The following is a 15,766-nucleotide window of genomic DNA, read 5'->3' as shown; positions in this document are numbered from 1 at the left end:
CGTGACACCACCGAGGGGGCCACTGAGAGCTGGGTTTCCCCTCGGGGTCCCCGCTGTGCCTGGCGCTGCCGCACAGGGGTGGGAACCCAGGGTGAGAAGGGGGCTGACACTGCTGGATGTGGGGTGGGGGACAGCCAGAACTGCCCCTCCTGCTCCCCATATCCCCCTGGGCACCTCAATCAGCCCCGAGGGAGCAGCTAAAGAGGGGCGCAGCGCCCGAGCCAGCCGCAGGCTGCCCCACGCCTCCCATCTCCTGGGGTGGGGGCACCTCCGGCGTGGCTCTCTGCTGTGAGGAATTCCTCATTCATGTCGTTATGTTTAAATGATTAGGACCAACACAAGATAAATTTCAAAAAGAAAAAAAAAAAAAAAAAAAAAAGGAAAGGAAAGAAAAAAAAAAAAAAAGAAAAGAGAAAGTCCAATCTGTGAATCCAGATTAGATCCCTCTGTATATTTATTTATTTAGCCCTGCTTTCCAGTTGCTGAGCTCCCTTGCGGTGTTGCCAGCCCAGGGCAAATCCCCAGGCTCCCGTGGAGTCCCCTGGCATTTGCATTGACATCACCGAGATGGCCATTTGGCTTGTTAGCATTTAAGAAATTAAAATAAATTAAAAAATAAAAAATAAAATAGCAAAGTAGAAAGCTCGGCTTCATCAGAACACCGAAGCAAGTAAAAGTTACAAAGGATGCCATTAGGAATGAACCGTGAAATATTTAGCAGCAAACTCAGGACCAAAAATAAAGCCAATATCCTTCTTTTGGGAATAGAGGGGAATGGTTTCTTTTTCCAATTTCTTTTATACCACAGAGGAGCTGCCCACACATTTCCTAATTCTTAGACTAATAACTCTGAGATGAACTTCCTAAAACATATGAGCTTCATCAGAGAAGGGGGGGAGGAAGGGGGGGGAGAATGAGGGGGAAGTACAAAATGATCTTTGTAAGAAATAGTAGCTGGGATTGCTAGCGTTGCATATGTTACAGCACATCATTAATAACAGTGATCAAAAGAAAAAGAACATCTTAGCAGCTGCATCAAATTATTATAGAAATTGGAATTTTCAAATGAGCTCGGAGTTAAAAAAAAAAAAAAAAAAAAGGAAAAGAAAAAGGAAGAAGAAAAAAAAAAAAGGGCACCATGTACTGGAGGTCAGGTCACTTTGCAGAGCCACGGGATAATCCCAAAAGGTACTGAAAGGGCTGGGATGAAAAAGAGATTCTTCTTCCTATTATGGTCTTTGCAATATCGCTAGGCAAATTGTGGGGAGGAAAAATCCAAACCTCCTCAGAGCGACAGCGCCAGCCCTTGGCAGCCCCAGGACCAGGGCTGGGGACAAGCGGCCCCTGCGACCTCCACACCCCCACCGCCTCCACGTCTGCAGCAGAAACTGCTCCAGATTTTGGTGCAAACCCAGCTGAACCCCCAGCCCCCCAGCTTATGGCAGCAGCACCACGGCGAGCGGTGTGGAGGGGGCTTCGTGCACCCAGGGCTGGGCGGAGGGCGCAGAGCGCGGCGGCTCCAAGGCGGAGCTGGGGCTGGCAGGAAGGGCTGCCGAGCTCCCCAAGGATATCTCGCTCTTCCTCCGATAAAAGTTGGTGCTCATCCACGGATTTCATATCCCCCCTGCGGAAAAGCAGTGGGAGGGATGCGAAGGCTCGCTGGCGGGAGACGTGCGAGCCTCGTCCTCGGCCACAAAGCGTGTTTTATAACAGCGTTGCGCAAACGCGGGGAGCCCGTCCAAGCTCAGCAAACCCCCCCCAACCTCTCTTGGGCGGCCTGAAGAATTTAATTCATGGAGAGATGGAGCAGCTTCCCAGAAAAGCTGCGCCTGGGAGCGGCTCGAGCCAGGCTGAGCACGCCCTGAACAGCTCCTGGTGGCCGCAAGGGGCACGGGCTGTGTCCCTGGGGGGCGCACACAGCGCTCCCTTCGGAAGCAGGGGTTTTGCCCAAACCGCTCTTAAAAAAGTGCATTTTCCACCTGTTCAGATAAGGAGAGGTTTGGGATCCTTGCCCTGCACGCTGGCGCTGCCTGACCAGGGGGTGGGTTGGGAGGAATAAAGGTTTGGTGGCCATCGAGGAACCGATGGCCGCGTCAACCTGCGGGGCCCGATCCCCTCCTCTGCCTTCCCCAGCTCCTGGAAAGGATCCGGCAGAGCTCCCCATGACACTGTAAAGCAAGGCGGTGCTCAGCAGGAGCAAAAGGTGATGTGAAGAAACTCTTTAATGATCCAGGTTTGATCTGGAAATAAAAGCCTTTCTTAAAAACGCACTCCCAAAGCCCCCTCCCTTTCTTTTCAAGCAATGTTTTTATAATTCGAACCAGCTCCGAGGGCTCCGGTTACACATCTGCCTGCTGCATGTGATGTCGCAGTCCATCTCAGCAAGCCGTAAAAGTACAGGTGTTTCGGTTTTAAAGTAACCATTTTAAAAATAAACTCCGAATGGGGCCTCCGATGATTATTTTTTTACGGCTGGCCCCGCTCCCCCGGCAGCCCGTCCGCTCAAGGGTTAAGCGGCGGCGAAGCACCGCTCGTGACTTCATTGCTCTTCCATCTGGTGGGAACCCTGAAAACCATTTGTAAATTAATTTTTTACTTTGAATGCATGCTGCCGCATACAGTCAGCGCTGGATCCTGCACAGACAGCTTGCGCTGCTGCTCCGACATGTCTCCAGCGACAGGCTCGGCTCCCACCGACTCCGAGCGCAGTAGAATGAAATCATTAAGTATGTATGTCCATCCTGCCCGCGTGCTTCTCCCCATACTTTGGGCCGTAATTATCATCACATTAGTTTAGTAAATAATGTTGACACATGGTTCCGTAACAGCTGTAGAGTGTCCATCTGACACCCGCGCAATCAGAAGTTCAGCTCGTCGGCAGAAAGGACAGATTGAGCCGCAAATTTCTGCGTCTCCGCTTCTCCTTGCCTGCCTTCAGGAGGCTGGCGAGGAGGACGCGGGTTCCCCGCTCGCCCTGTCACAGATGAGAAAATCTATTATTTCCTATTAAATCCCTTCAAATAATCCATTCATCTGATCTTTGAGGAATGCAAAGCGCTCATTAATCATACAACTGGTGAGCACTGATTTACAGATTAATCTAATTAGACCTCATTTGTTTCAGGTGAAAGCAGCTATATTAACAACCGCTGCCCAGCGCACAAAGCCCCGCACATGTGGCTCCGTGTAGAAGTCAGGATCAATTACAGGATTGACTTTGTGGCGCTCGCGCCGCTCTCGTCGAGGCTCTGTCAACATTTCCATTACAAATTCAAACGCTGCTTTTAAGGGATTTATTATTCAGCCAGAACATCGGGTTGGCTCTTGGCATCCGAGATCTAAGCCCCGGGTGTTTAGCGAAACCACTCGACCTGGTGGGAGCCCCCACAGGGGCAGGGACAGGAGCAGGGCGAAGCAGCAGGGCCGTGGTGTCTGCTGCGGGGCTCTGAAGTAAGGCTTTGCCTTAGGAATGCCGATTTTGTTGAATTAATTTCTGGATTTCAGCCCCAGAGGGACAGGCCCTGGTGGGGACGGACCCAGGTACCATGTCCTTGGGTACGGCTGTGGGTGCTGAGCTGCTCCGGGGCAGGCAAATGCCACCTGCAGCAGCACTGTAAGGCTGGGAGCTTGCCCCTTTATCCTAGGGAATGCCCCGGCTCCCAGGTGGGCAGAGCAGGCCCTGAATAAGCCCTATTGTTCAGACTTTTGTTACGTGGCCCGAAGAGAAAAGGCTATCGGTGGCGCTTCCAAAGGAGCAATTCGTATTTGTAGCCTTTTAGTTTAACAGATGTGTGCTTTGGGACAGCCACGAGATTCGAGTGGAAACCTGAGCATTTAACTGACAAGGCAAAAAAAAAAATGCTAAGCCTGTTTGTGGGATGCAGAGAAAAAACCTGCCAGGGAAAAAAAGAAAAAAAGAAAGAAAAAAAAAAAGAAACACCAGAAATGCTTCCTATTTATTTTCATCAGCATCTAGGTAAATACATTGTAATGGGAATATTTAAAGACCTATAATCTTATTTACATTCTAAGCATGAATGCAGTTCCCAGTACATTGCAGACATCTGTCAGACAAACAGACAAGACTCTGCAAAGATATTTAAAACGCTCTTCTCTTAAACAGCAAGGAAGCTGTTTGGGGATTTTGGCAGGATAGCTGGGATATGACATGTCTTTTTTTATTCTTTTTTTTTTTTTTTTCCTCCCCGTAGCAAATGATTTCTTCAGCTTCTTACAAGCAGGCTAAAGAAACTCTGTTTGATAGGGTATTTACTATGAAAATGGAAGTGATAGCTCATGGACCGATCTAATTTGTCAGGTGTTTGCACTTCGAGGGCTGTCCTCTACCTCAGGTGTATTTTAAGGGTTTTTCTTCCCCCTGCCATCTCAACACAGAAATAGCACGGCACAGGGCGGTCACGTCAAGTGCCGTCAAACAAAGTGAAGTCTTTCTATTTAATGCACCAGGTCCCGAGAGGCAAACGGAGGGCTTAGCACATGGAGGATACGATCGCCTTTCCGTGGCCTCTTTCGCAGCCCAGCTCTCTGGAAGCTGGGCAAAACTGCGAGGAATTTGCCTCGTCTGTGGCCAGGTTTTTGTTCCTGCGGCCTTTACCTTGCACGGCACAAACACCAGCACCTCCTGTCCGCTGGGAGGACGAGGGCTGGCAGGGGGGCATCACCATTCCCTGCTGTGCTTCCTCTCGCTTTGACAGCTCAGAAAATAACCACTATTTTGGCACCACCACATGTCCCTGCTGAGCCTCGTGCCAGACCTGCTGCTTGCAGAGGTTCCCCAAATTCGCTGGCATGCCTGTGGAGTACCGGGGTGGCCGGGATGGCCCGGCAGGCCTGGGCTGCTGACGATTTTGCTGCGCTCCTCGAGATCTCCTCGGCGCCTGTTTTCGGCGGCTCGCCACAATATTGCTGCATAATTTGGAAGTGTCTCCTCTTCGTTTTTTTGGATGCGAGACTTAGCAACAGGGAAAGGTGCTAAAGAGAGACAAAACTTGTGTGGGTGGCTGGAGATTAGCCATTTGGAAATCCACCCTTGTCTTTGTACCACAAGCTGTTCCCCTGCTTCCACTCCAATCACTGCGCCCGGGAGCAGCCGCCGAGCCCTGGGGCGCTGCCGGGAGCGGTGGGGCTGAGGAGCCCCTCATGTTTCGGTGGCCCCAGGGTGCTGATAGCCAGGTGCCATCGCCGTCCGTGCTTACTGCCCCGTGCTGGGACGAGGGATGCGCTCAGCCTGCGTGCCCTGCGCTCGCCAGCCTCGTTGGTATGAAACCCAGAGCTCCTCTTGTTAAACACCGCCGAACGTTCCCTTCATTTCCAAAGACAAATATGAACAGAAACACAACCAAACATGTACTGTATTAAAATCATTGATTCACAATATTTAAATTTCCAGCTAGCCTCCAATTAGCAGGCTTTCCAATATTTGAACAGAAGACCATTTTAATGCAATTACAAACACATTTTAGGCATCTAAATTTTTTGCATAATTAGTTCCCCATTAAACTATTTATGTAGCCCTTTTTCCATCAGAAACAGAGAAAGCAGAACAATTTTATTCCTTACTGTTACAATAATTAACTATGCAAGTAGAACAGCATATTAATAGAGTATAATTTGTTTACATTTAAAAGAAAATTGTGTTAGATTAGCATAGCAAAAGACTATTTCCATATCCAGGCAGTAATATGCAGGCCTAATAGCAATTTACAGTGTAGTTAAAGAATATTATTAATAAAGTAATACAGTGTAATTCTGTTTGCCCCCACCATATTTCACAATGTCCTTAATTACAGCTAATTCCATCGAGACTAATTTGGGTGTTATTAAGCAGTAGACACAGGAATCTTAAGCGCAACCTTTGTTAATCACGAAGTTGCAAAGTTAGCGGGGAGCCCCCTCCCGCAGCCCAGAGCAGGGCACGCGTGGTTCATTGTCACGGCCACTTGTCCCCTGCTGCAGCTGGGTCCCCGCTGCCCCGTGCCCTGCTCCCCAGTGGCACTGCTCCCGTGGTGCTGCTCCTTGTGCTTCCTTGCACCCACTCTTGTGACCGCTTTCTGGCTCAGAACTCATCCAGCCAGCACATGGCTAGAGTTTTAAGCCTGGTAGAAGCAGGCTATCAGCTCCCTGTCCCCTTGCAGCAGCGTGAACTCTCCCGGGAGCAGCCAGGTCACCGCAGGCGGTGCTGGCACAGGAGTGGCTGTTCCCAGTGGTGCTGCTCTGGTAAGGGCTCTTATTTGTGCCGCAAGCTCAGCTCAGTACATGCAGTGTGTGTTTCCGCTGTGAGTCAGCTCTTCATCGTGAATCATCTTTCACAAAAAGTCCCCTGCATGTCTGTGCGTTCTTCCTGCCTCTCCTGCCTGTTCCCACCTGGTCTCACCCTGCTTCTCGCACCAGGGTCAGGCCACCCGGGTAAGCTGGGCTGCCGCAGAAACATCTCTGTGAGGAAAGAGAGCAGAGGTGACTTTCTGCAAGGGCCCAGGCATCTCATTTTCCCCGGTGCAGGTGGGAGCCACGGGGGCTTGGAGTTTATCCTTTGCTTTAGCAGGAGCTGCATGTCCCTCGCAGCAGTGTGCAGTGGTGTGCTGACCCCAGCTGTATGACACACTGTGGGTACCCACCGCGTGTGTAACTTGGGCCCGCATGGGGTTTTTCACCTCAGTGGGCAGTATGAGCTATAGCTGAGTGATGATGAGTTTCAGAAGTGCAGCTGAAGAGCCACGATGGAGAAAAGCACCTCAGAAACGCGGACGGGAGCTGTCGGCTGGCCCACAGCAGCACCGACCGCCTGTTCTCGGTGGTAAGACAGCTAAAAGGGAAGCGATGAATGCCACAGCCACACACCAGAAGAGCTGCATCAATGTGATCTGCTATTTTTGTTTAATTAGCCCTCTCTGTTGCACATGGGATAAAAATCCCAGTGAGGTTAGCTGGGATCAAAGACGGTGGCAATGCCTGGGGTGCCAGGCAGCACTCGCCCTTTTGTGTGCTGCCGGGGCTGCTCTGCTTGTGTTTCATTTAGGCAAAGCCTTTTACTTCCTTGAGCAGCTGCCCCGAGTGCTTCATTGGGTGAGGTGGGTTTAGCATGGGTGTTGCAAGAGTCCCAAGAATTCCCCCAAATTCCTTCTGTATTTGTGATAGGAGGGACATAAACCAACAACCCATTTTCCTCCCTCCCTCTCTATATATCCTCACAAAGGCAATGGAATTACAGTGAGAAACATTCCCTTTGAGCAGGAGAAGGTTATTCCTTCTATGGGCAATCAAGATGTTTTCTATTCCCATATTTAGATGCACATCAATGCACTGGATTAAATTTCTCCACATGCCAGTATGCCCCAGCATATGTTTTCAAGGCACAGCATCCACATCCCATCATGCTAAAATGATTTGTGGCAAAATCGCACAAAGCCCAAGTAAGCGATTCCTTAATTGTGCTCTTGAACTCAATTACACTCTTGCTCTGCAGTCGCTGCAAGCCGGCCGCAGCCACAGGGCTGGGGGAGCAGCTCCGGCCTTCCCTTGGGCCTGCTCCCGCTGCCGGCCGCCATGGCAGGGCCTGAGGGGCTGGCAGGGCCTGAGGGGCTGCCGGGGCCCTACAAGCTGCTGGACCCCGACCATCTTTTGGTGGTGGCAGCCCCAGGCCAGGCACTGTTCCCTCATGGGCCCTCTGCCCTTGGCAGTGCTGTGGGGCTGCGTGCCGGGCCGGCCCGTCCTCCCCACCAGGCTCCTTCCCAGCAGAGCTGACAGCCACAGGGAGGAGGCTGCGGGCAGCTGTAGGTGTGGGGAGTTTCATCCGCACAGACACAATTAATTGTGGTAACCTAAAAAGCGCATGATTAACGCCTGGCGAGTTAGGCGTATCTATTTAGTCATCCCAAGTGTCCAGATAAATGACCTTTGTTTCAACACCAGAGCCAAGCTCCCATTCAAGTACTGGCTAATCCAAAAGCTCAGATAAACTCTTTATATCAGAACGGCCGTTATCTGCAGCACATTTCTCTCAGCATAGCTTTTACACAGTTTCCTCTTTTTCCTCTTTTTTTTTTTTTTTTTTTTTTTTCATGTTATTGTCTTACTCTCAGTAGAATTTTCCAAACAGGGCTCAGAGACGTTCATCTAAATCAAAGACCAAAGGGACCGCTGGTAAACACGGTTCAGCAATTATTTGATCCACCAAAAATGAAACAAAAAATAAATAAAAGGAAAGAAAGAAAAAAAAAAAAGAAAGAAAGAAAGAAAAAAGAAGAAAAGAGGAAAAAGAGGAGCTAGAGAAAGAGAGAAGCCATAGCTGTGTCTTCATATCCTGCAGATGGCTAATATTCATATGTAACTGTCAGGCGTATCACAATGCCAAGCTCAAAAGCAGAGTGCATCAGCTTGTTCTTGCATCTGAGCCATTAAACCCAATGGGTCTCGCGCAGAAGGATCGCAGGCTGCACCCGGAGCTGGCAGCCTCGCACCTGCAGCCGCTTCCAACAGCTCGGAGGCTCCGGAAAATGGGAGAAGCCTAAGGCAGCGTGAGGCTGGGGGAGCGCTTCCCGCGCTGGGCTGTCAGGAGAGTCTGCTCCGGGAGGTGGGAAATTCAGGAGGGGAGAAGGGTTGCGATCCGTCCCCGCCTCCACCTTTAGGATCCCCAAATGCTGCCGCATGTTTCAGTGCTGCCAGCCTCACCTGCCTGCAGCACACGACCCAGGGGGGTTTGTTTCTCTCAGCCTCCGCTTTGTTTTATTTGTGGCCCTTGCTTTGGTGACACATGAAGGCAATAAATCCTGCCTTCCTGAAATAATAACAGAGAAATGGAGAACGGGACCAAGCTGGTAACAGGAAGATAGAAGACAAATAGAAGAGAAACACACAAACACTGTGCTGCAGCAAGAGGACATGCTTCCTTGCTCCTCCAGGGAGGGGATGCTGTCCCAGCCTTTGTTTCCTCCTTACATTTTAAAAATGTCTTAATATGGGCCTCAGACCCTAGTTCTGGACTAGTGCTTTACCTTTCTCTATTGTGGATCTGCACTGTGGAGAAAAAGCTCACGTTAACCCAGGCATGGTCATCCAGCTCATCTTCAGTGCCAGTGTGGCTTTCCGTGACCTTGTGCCATGAAATCACAGCACCAGACGGCTCGGTAGGACGAAACGCTCAGGATGTGGGCTAGGAGGATGCTGGGGAATTCCCCCTCTCCATCCCTGCAGGCCTCCCTGGCCATGCTGGCTGTGTTGAGGAGCTGCTTTGTCCCACCACAGTGCAGGTGGCAGCAGGAGCTCTTCCTCCTCCTCCTCCTTCTCCTCCTGCTCCCCAGGTGCAGGGATTTTCCCCAGGCAGTCCCTGCAGGGCAAAGCAGGGCATGGGATCCACGTGGCTGCAGTCCCAGCATTGCAGGGCTAGCAAAATGTTGCTCATTCCTACAGCCCGCATTTCCCAGCCTTCGAAGAGGCTGCTGCAGCCCCATCTCTCTCGGCTCTCTGGTAGCGCTGCCAGCTTTTACAGGAGCCCGACACCATCTTTCCCCAATAAATTCTCCTAACGATGAAATTTTAATCGCACGCAAAACAATAGGCGCAATTTTCTTTTTATTTTTTGCTTTTCATAGTGCCCTGTGTTGCACACATCCAGCACAAAAGCCGCCTTTGTGTAAACGCTGGCAGCATCTCCGCAGCCCGGAGCCTGACAGCCTCTCCACCTGCACGGGCGGCCAGATAGACGGACAGACACCCAGACAGACCCCGTCCCATGGTGATGTGTGGGGGCAGCCGCAGTGAGGGTGTGCAAGCCCCCAGCAAACAGCTGGGGCACCTCGGCTCTTGGACAAGCTCCCCACGGCCCCTCCTGCTGGTCCCAGTTGCACCATTTTCACAGGGGGGAAAGTCCCAGCATTGCAGGGCACCTGGGAAATCGCCTACACGAGAAATCCCCATCCACTGCTGTGAAACCAAATACCCTCATGGTGCAGCACACCGCGTTCGGTGGGGCTCGTCCAGGGATGAATTTGGCCTCACGCCTCTTTGTCAGCGTGATTTACTGAGAGAAATTTATCTCCACCTCCAAGTTCATCCTCCCTCTCTGTTTTAATTATTTCTAGGTTGGGATGCTAAAGGTTTGCAGCCATCAGAATTGCAAAAGTATAAGAATTAATGAGGAAAACGGAGAGCTAATGTCCACATTTTGTCTTTCACAGGACTGGGTTGATATTCATCGCTTGGCTTTGAAAGTAATTTATCTGGATTGAAAACATGGAAACAAACCAAAACCAGGAAACCCACCTCAGCTTCTTCTCAGCTCAAATCCTTAGGCTATTTTATGCCTGATTTTTTTTTTTTCCTTTTTCTTTTTTCTTGGTATATAAGGACTTAGAGTATGGATGGGAAAGGTTGAATACGTATTGAAAAAGTTGTGGTTTTTAATCTTTCTAGAACATGATTTCTATGGTTTGGGATTTCTTTTTTTTTTTAAGCCAAGAAATATTGTGAAGACTAAGTAAAGTGTTGCCTTTTTGCATTCAAATTATATTACTAAGACATTTCTAAATAATGTATGCCGATTGATATGATACTTCAGCAAGTATTTTGTACTGTCTTGTGGGCTAAAAAATTGAATTACCTTTTGGTAATTTGATACATCTTTAATTAGCATCGCCGTTTAATCCAACAGCACAGCAACATGACAATGCCTCTTCTCTGGTGAGAGCAGATCTAAAGACATACTTAGTCCACATCTTTCTCATTTTTTTGTTGACGTACCACACCATTTTTTTTCTTTATAAATACCTAGGTGTGATTCAAACCTTGCCTCAAAAGGCAGAATCACTGCAAATAGCCACTGCTCCGCCGGGTGCTAAAGCATATTACGGAAACCATGGAATGTGTCATGAAAGAGTAATTTGACATAAGCTTAGGAGTCCAAAAGACCTTTCTGATGGCCACAGATAAAAAAGCCGACACAAGGGATATTGGCGAGGGCTTAGAGACCCAATCCTGCAAAGAGCAGGTGCCCGCAGATAACGCTGCTGCCTGGAGGGGGCTGCTGGAGCGCTGCGCCTCTGCCCCTGCCCGAGGTGCACAGGTCACAAATCCTTCCCTGCCTCCACTTTTACCCACCAGACAGGAGTTATTCCCTTCTTCTGTGCGGCTCCAGCAATACAAATAAATCCAGACGGAGGCTGGGCTCTTTAGAAGCCAGCGATGTGTTAAGTAGTGTCTCCAATGCACACAGGCACTTAGAGAAAAGCGGTTGTTTAGGTGCTTTATCTTGCCCTGTTCCTTTGTGGGACAGAGTCTGGAGGTCGAGCTGTACCCATGGTGCTGGGCAGGATGGTGCTGGGCAGAGTTATTTGGCTGCTGCCTGCAGCAGAGGAGCAGAGGGGTGGGAAGGGGCTGCGAGCACTCGGAGGCAAGTTTGTTTCCTGCTGTACGGCAGCCAGAAAAGCAGGTGATTCCCCAGGCACCGGGTTGCTATGAAGAAAATTAATAATTAACGCCGCAGAACAATTAATGCTGCGCTGGTTGGAAGCGCTGCTGTCGCGGGTGGCACTGCTGTTATCAGGGGGACGCAGCACTGCAGTGGATCCTGCCCACAGCACCCAGCCACGAGGAGGCAGCTCTGCGGGGAGGAAGTGATGCCCTCTTCTCCTCTCCTTCTTGGCCCCATGTTTTGGATGCTCTTTTCCGTGATTTTGCTGCCTGTGGCCTGTTATTTCCCTAGGTGCTCGTTCCTGGCTGACCCATCCCCAGCAACCCACTGGGGAAAAGGGGGACCTGAGCAGGATAACTTCCCACCTCATTCAGCATTTTCAAATAATTCCAATCCTTCCTTCCCAGTAGAAGGTTTTTCTGGATACCAGCATTACAAATCTTTTCTTCCTCTCTTTCTTTTCTTTAATTTATCTCTTTTCCTTTTTTTTTTTTTTTTTTTCCCCCAAAAGATGCTTTGAGATACGCCGATTCCTCCCGGTGCCAGTTAAAATCTGCCTCTGGCAGCAGCACTTCCCCGGTGACATTTTCAAATGCCTCAAGAGGAGTCACCGCGCCGCCTGTCAGCTTTCCGCGAGTGGACGCCATCGGCAGCACGACAGAGCATCTTTTCTTCCCAATAAAGATGTGCAAAATTATCAAGCCCGAGCTAATGTGTAGGTTGGAAATACTTGTCCCAAATAACAGGATAGTTTACAACCCGTCTCTACTTTTGACATGCTGATATCCTCAAATAGCAACAATAAAGCTTCTGTCTTCTTTCAAGATATTTGTCATCTTTTGATCTTAAGCCAGAAAAAATTGAATTCTGGGAGATCAAAACTACCAAACTGATAGCTTATATCCTCAGCAAGTGCTTATCAAGTGTAATCCAGAAAGATGGCACATTTCAAAAGTGACAATGAATAAAGTTCAGCTCCCTGCAAAAAAAGTAAACAAACTTCAAACAGCGGTGGCTTTAGCAGCCCATGAATTTCCTTCTAATACCGTGCTAAATAACGGCTCTTTTCTGCTAGTCTGACTCGCAGGAATTTTCAGTGAAATTAAGGCCACCAAAGCCCTATAATGTATGATTTCGAGGAGAAGATGACCAGTTAAATATCTCATAAACCCACCCTGCTCTGCTGAAATGGTGCCACAAGCGGCACCATTCGCTGTGGGACAGACCTTTGGGAAATTTTTGGTGTAAAACACATTGGGATGAGTCCTCCTCCCTGCTGGAGGGATGCTGGGCTCTGCAAGCAGCCTGGGGCAGCCGCTGGGACCGCGGGTGCTGCCCCTGCCCAGCCTCAGCCCCACTCCATCTCCAAACTGCCCTCGCCCAGTGGCCACCCCTGGTCCCCCTTTATTCCTCTCCCTCTGACCCCAGTGTCTGACCATGGGTCGCACCTGGAGAGCATGAAAAAAAAAAATAACATGGGGAAACGGCATTAAAAAAGTCAAAGAATTCTTCAAACCCTTTTTATCAGCGCTAAGGCTACAAGGCAGACAGAGGAAAACAAAGTCAGCAGTGGTTGTAAATTGTCTGGAAACCATAAATTAAAATTAAAGAGTTCAAATATGATATAAAATCATTTAATCTGGATGATTTATGCTCATTCTCAGATGCAATTATTTACTAACGCTTCTGTTTATTGCTCTTTTGACTTTTTTAATTACTGTATTCCAAAAATTCAATTACCGAGTGTAGTATATATTTCAAGCAATAGTATTGTAAATAAAAAGAGAACCAATTAATAATGTGCTTAGTCTAGCAAAGCTAAATCAAGTGTAATACAAAATGCCTGGGAAGTTGATCAAGGGCTGAACGCTGGTGGAGAAGACCCCATCCCGTGGCGCAGGGGCTGCACAGGCGCATGTGATGTGCTGTGGTGTTTGACCAGAAACCTGGGCACTGCTCAAGGATCTGGGACAGATTATTGGGATTTTGGGTGCTGGCTACCCCAAGGGTTGCCACATGCAGTGGCAGTGCCCTGGTGTCTGTCTGGTTGTCACCAGCTCTGAGCATCCTCTGTGTGTGGGGACAGCTCGGGGAAGGGTTTAACTTTGGGAATGTTTTCATAATAAACATTTTTTTCCTTTTATCTCGTTCTGTCAACAGACTTTGACATTACTAGAAAAATCAATTTCTAGTCACCTCAGGAAGATTGTTCAACAAATATCTCGTCTGAGACCTTTGCTTGTAAATGATATTTGCTTTCTCTCTCTATAAATATATACACATGCTGGTACAACAGAGACAAAGGCGAGTGTTTATGCTGCACAGGATGCTATAGGTGGGCCCAAGCTGTCTGATATAACATTATTCTGAAAGAAAAGCCTGGCAGAGTATTTTAAAATAGGAAGGATGCATTTTTCCATAGCCTCTTTCTCAGAAATGGCTGGATTTATTTTTTGACCCTTGGTGCACGTGTGTACGTGGGGATGGGGGCTCGGGGACTGGCCCCAACTGAGCTCAGCTTGCTCCCATGCCTCAGGTGACCAGCGCTGGCAGCGGCCCCTTTTCACCTAAAAATAAAAAATAAAAAATGTTTACTGCCGCGTGTGGAGCTAATTTCTCTTTCTGCATCGTGTGCCCAGTAAATCTATCATCCCGCAACCTGGCAGCTCCAGTATTTCACATGTAACGTGGTACAAGAGGTAGTGATTTGTGAAATGCGAGAGCTGCTCTGTCTGTAAGGCTGCAGCTCTCATAAAGCCATAAGTAAAACTTCAACCAGAACAGGAGAAAGGAAGTGCTCTCCAAATCTTCTTCTGTCCTCAGGACAAAAAAAGAAAAGAAAGAAAGAAAGAAAGAAAGAAAGAAAGAAAGAAAGAAAGAAAGAAAGAAAGAAAGAAAGAAAGAAAGAAAGAAAGAAAGAAAGAAAGAAAGAAAGAAAGAAAGAAAGAAAGAAAGAAAGAAAAGGCTTATAAACTGGAATTGATTCTTGTAAAACCTTCATAAAAAATAAATCCAAACATTTAGGAACATCTGTTGTGGAGCACAAGATTTCTTTGAATGAGTCCAGCCTCGGAGGTGTGTGACTGGGCACCTCCTCTTACAAAGCACCTTCCTGCTGGATTCTGGTCTTTGCAATATTAATCAGGATTAATCTTTAACTCATAAATAATTGTATGATGTATGAGAACAGCGTCTCTGCAGTGAGCTTGTCAGGCTGAGGCATATGCATGAGTGGGCGGTGGGATGCTGCAAGGTTTTGCTGCTCGTGGTGCATGTGGCCGTGAGTGTAGGGGGCACGGATGGGACTCAGCCCCACAGAGAGCACAACCCAGCCCCTCCATGTCCCCGTGTCCCTGTGTCCCCATCCCATTCCCTGGGGCCAGATCTGCTGGGACCCACCCTCATGTGGATGTGGTGGGACATCACATCACACGCTGTCATGTTCAGGTGCCCGAATTTAGTGGGTCTGCAGGGTATCAGACCATGGGAGCAGAGGAGGCTTTCCTGCACCTCCTATTTATTAATGGCACTCATATGGCCGAATCCCTGCGTGCCGCGCTGCCCCCTGCATATCCATATGGTCCCGAGGACTCCAGTACGCCGTGTGTCTGAAGGTACTGAACGGCTTAATTAGAATATTAGACTGATTTACAGTTCCTAAATAATAGGTATCATTAAGCTAACTCTGCTCAAAAAGGGGTTTGACACATGTACACTTCTAGCCGTAACATATGGAGCAAAATCCTGAGCAGTCAGCAAAGAGGCGCAGCGGCAGCTTGAGGCCGGACACTGCGGCCCCGCAAGATGTATGGATGCAGGAGAGCAGAGCGAGCCGAGGTGAAGGGTATCCTGCGGAGAGAGCAACCTCAGGTGCTTGCTACCGGTGCATTTTGTAAGGACAGCCGAAGGGCAGCGCATAGGGTTTGGGTGGCTATGGGGCGCGTGGGCTGCCCCGAGTGCTTGCAGGGGCTTTCACCCCCCAAAATAGCTGATTCCATAGGCAGGGTTGGCACAGGACTGCAAGGTAACACCAAAAGCTGCCAGGGACAAAAAGAGAATCGTTTGCAGGATTTCCCTTTCCTTCACTGTTTCTCCCCAGAATTGCTCACTCCTCTTTGGAGTCCCGTCACGATGCAGAAATATATTTAATTTTTTCACACACATTAGCTAATTTCACATCAGAAGATAGCAAGACTGACTTTTTGAACATTTTAGCATGAACGTTTATTCTTCCAAATTAAATTTTAAAGGTTTCGCTCCTCGTGCAGAATAAGCCCCTAAGGGATGTTTGCACTAAAGGAGCAATTTTTATGGAAAAAAAGTGTTTCTCTCCCAAACTTT

Source organism: Netta rufina, assembly GCF_964035555.1.
Source record: "Netta rufina genome assembly, chromosome: W".
NCBI classification, from domain to species: domain Eukaryota; kingdom Metazoa; phylum Chordata; class Aves; order Anseriformes; family Anatidae; genus Netta; species Netta rufina.
The sequence above is the reverse complement of the archived record's forward strand: the minus strand, read 5'-3'. Positions refer to the sequence as shown.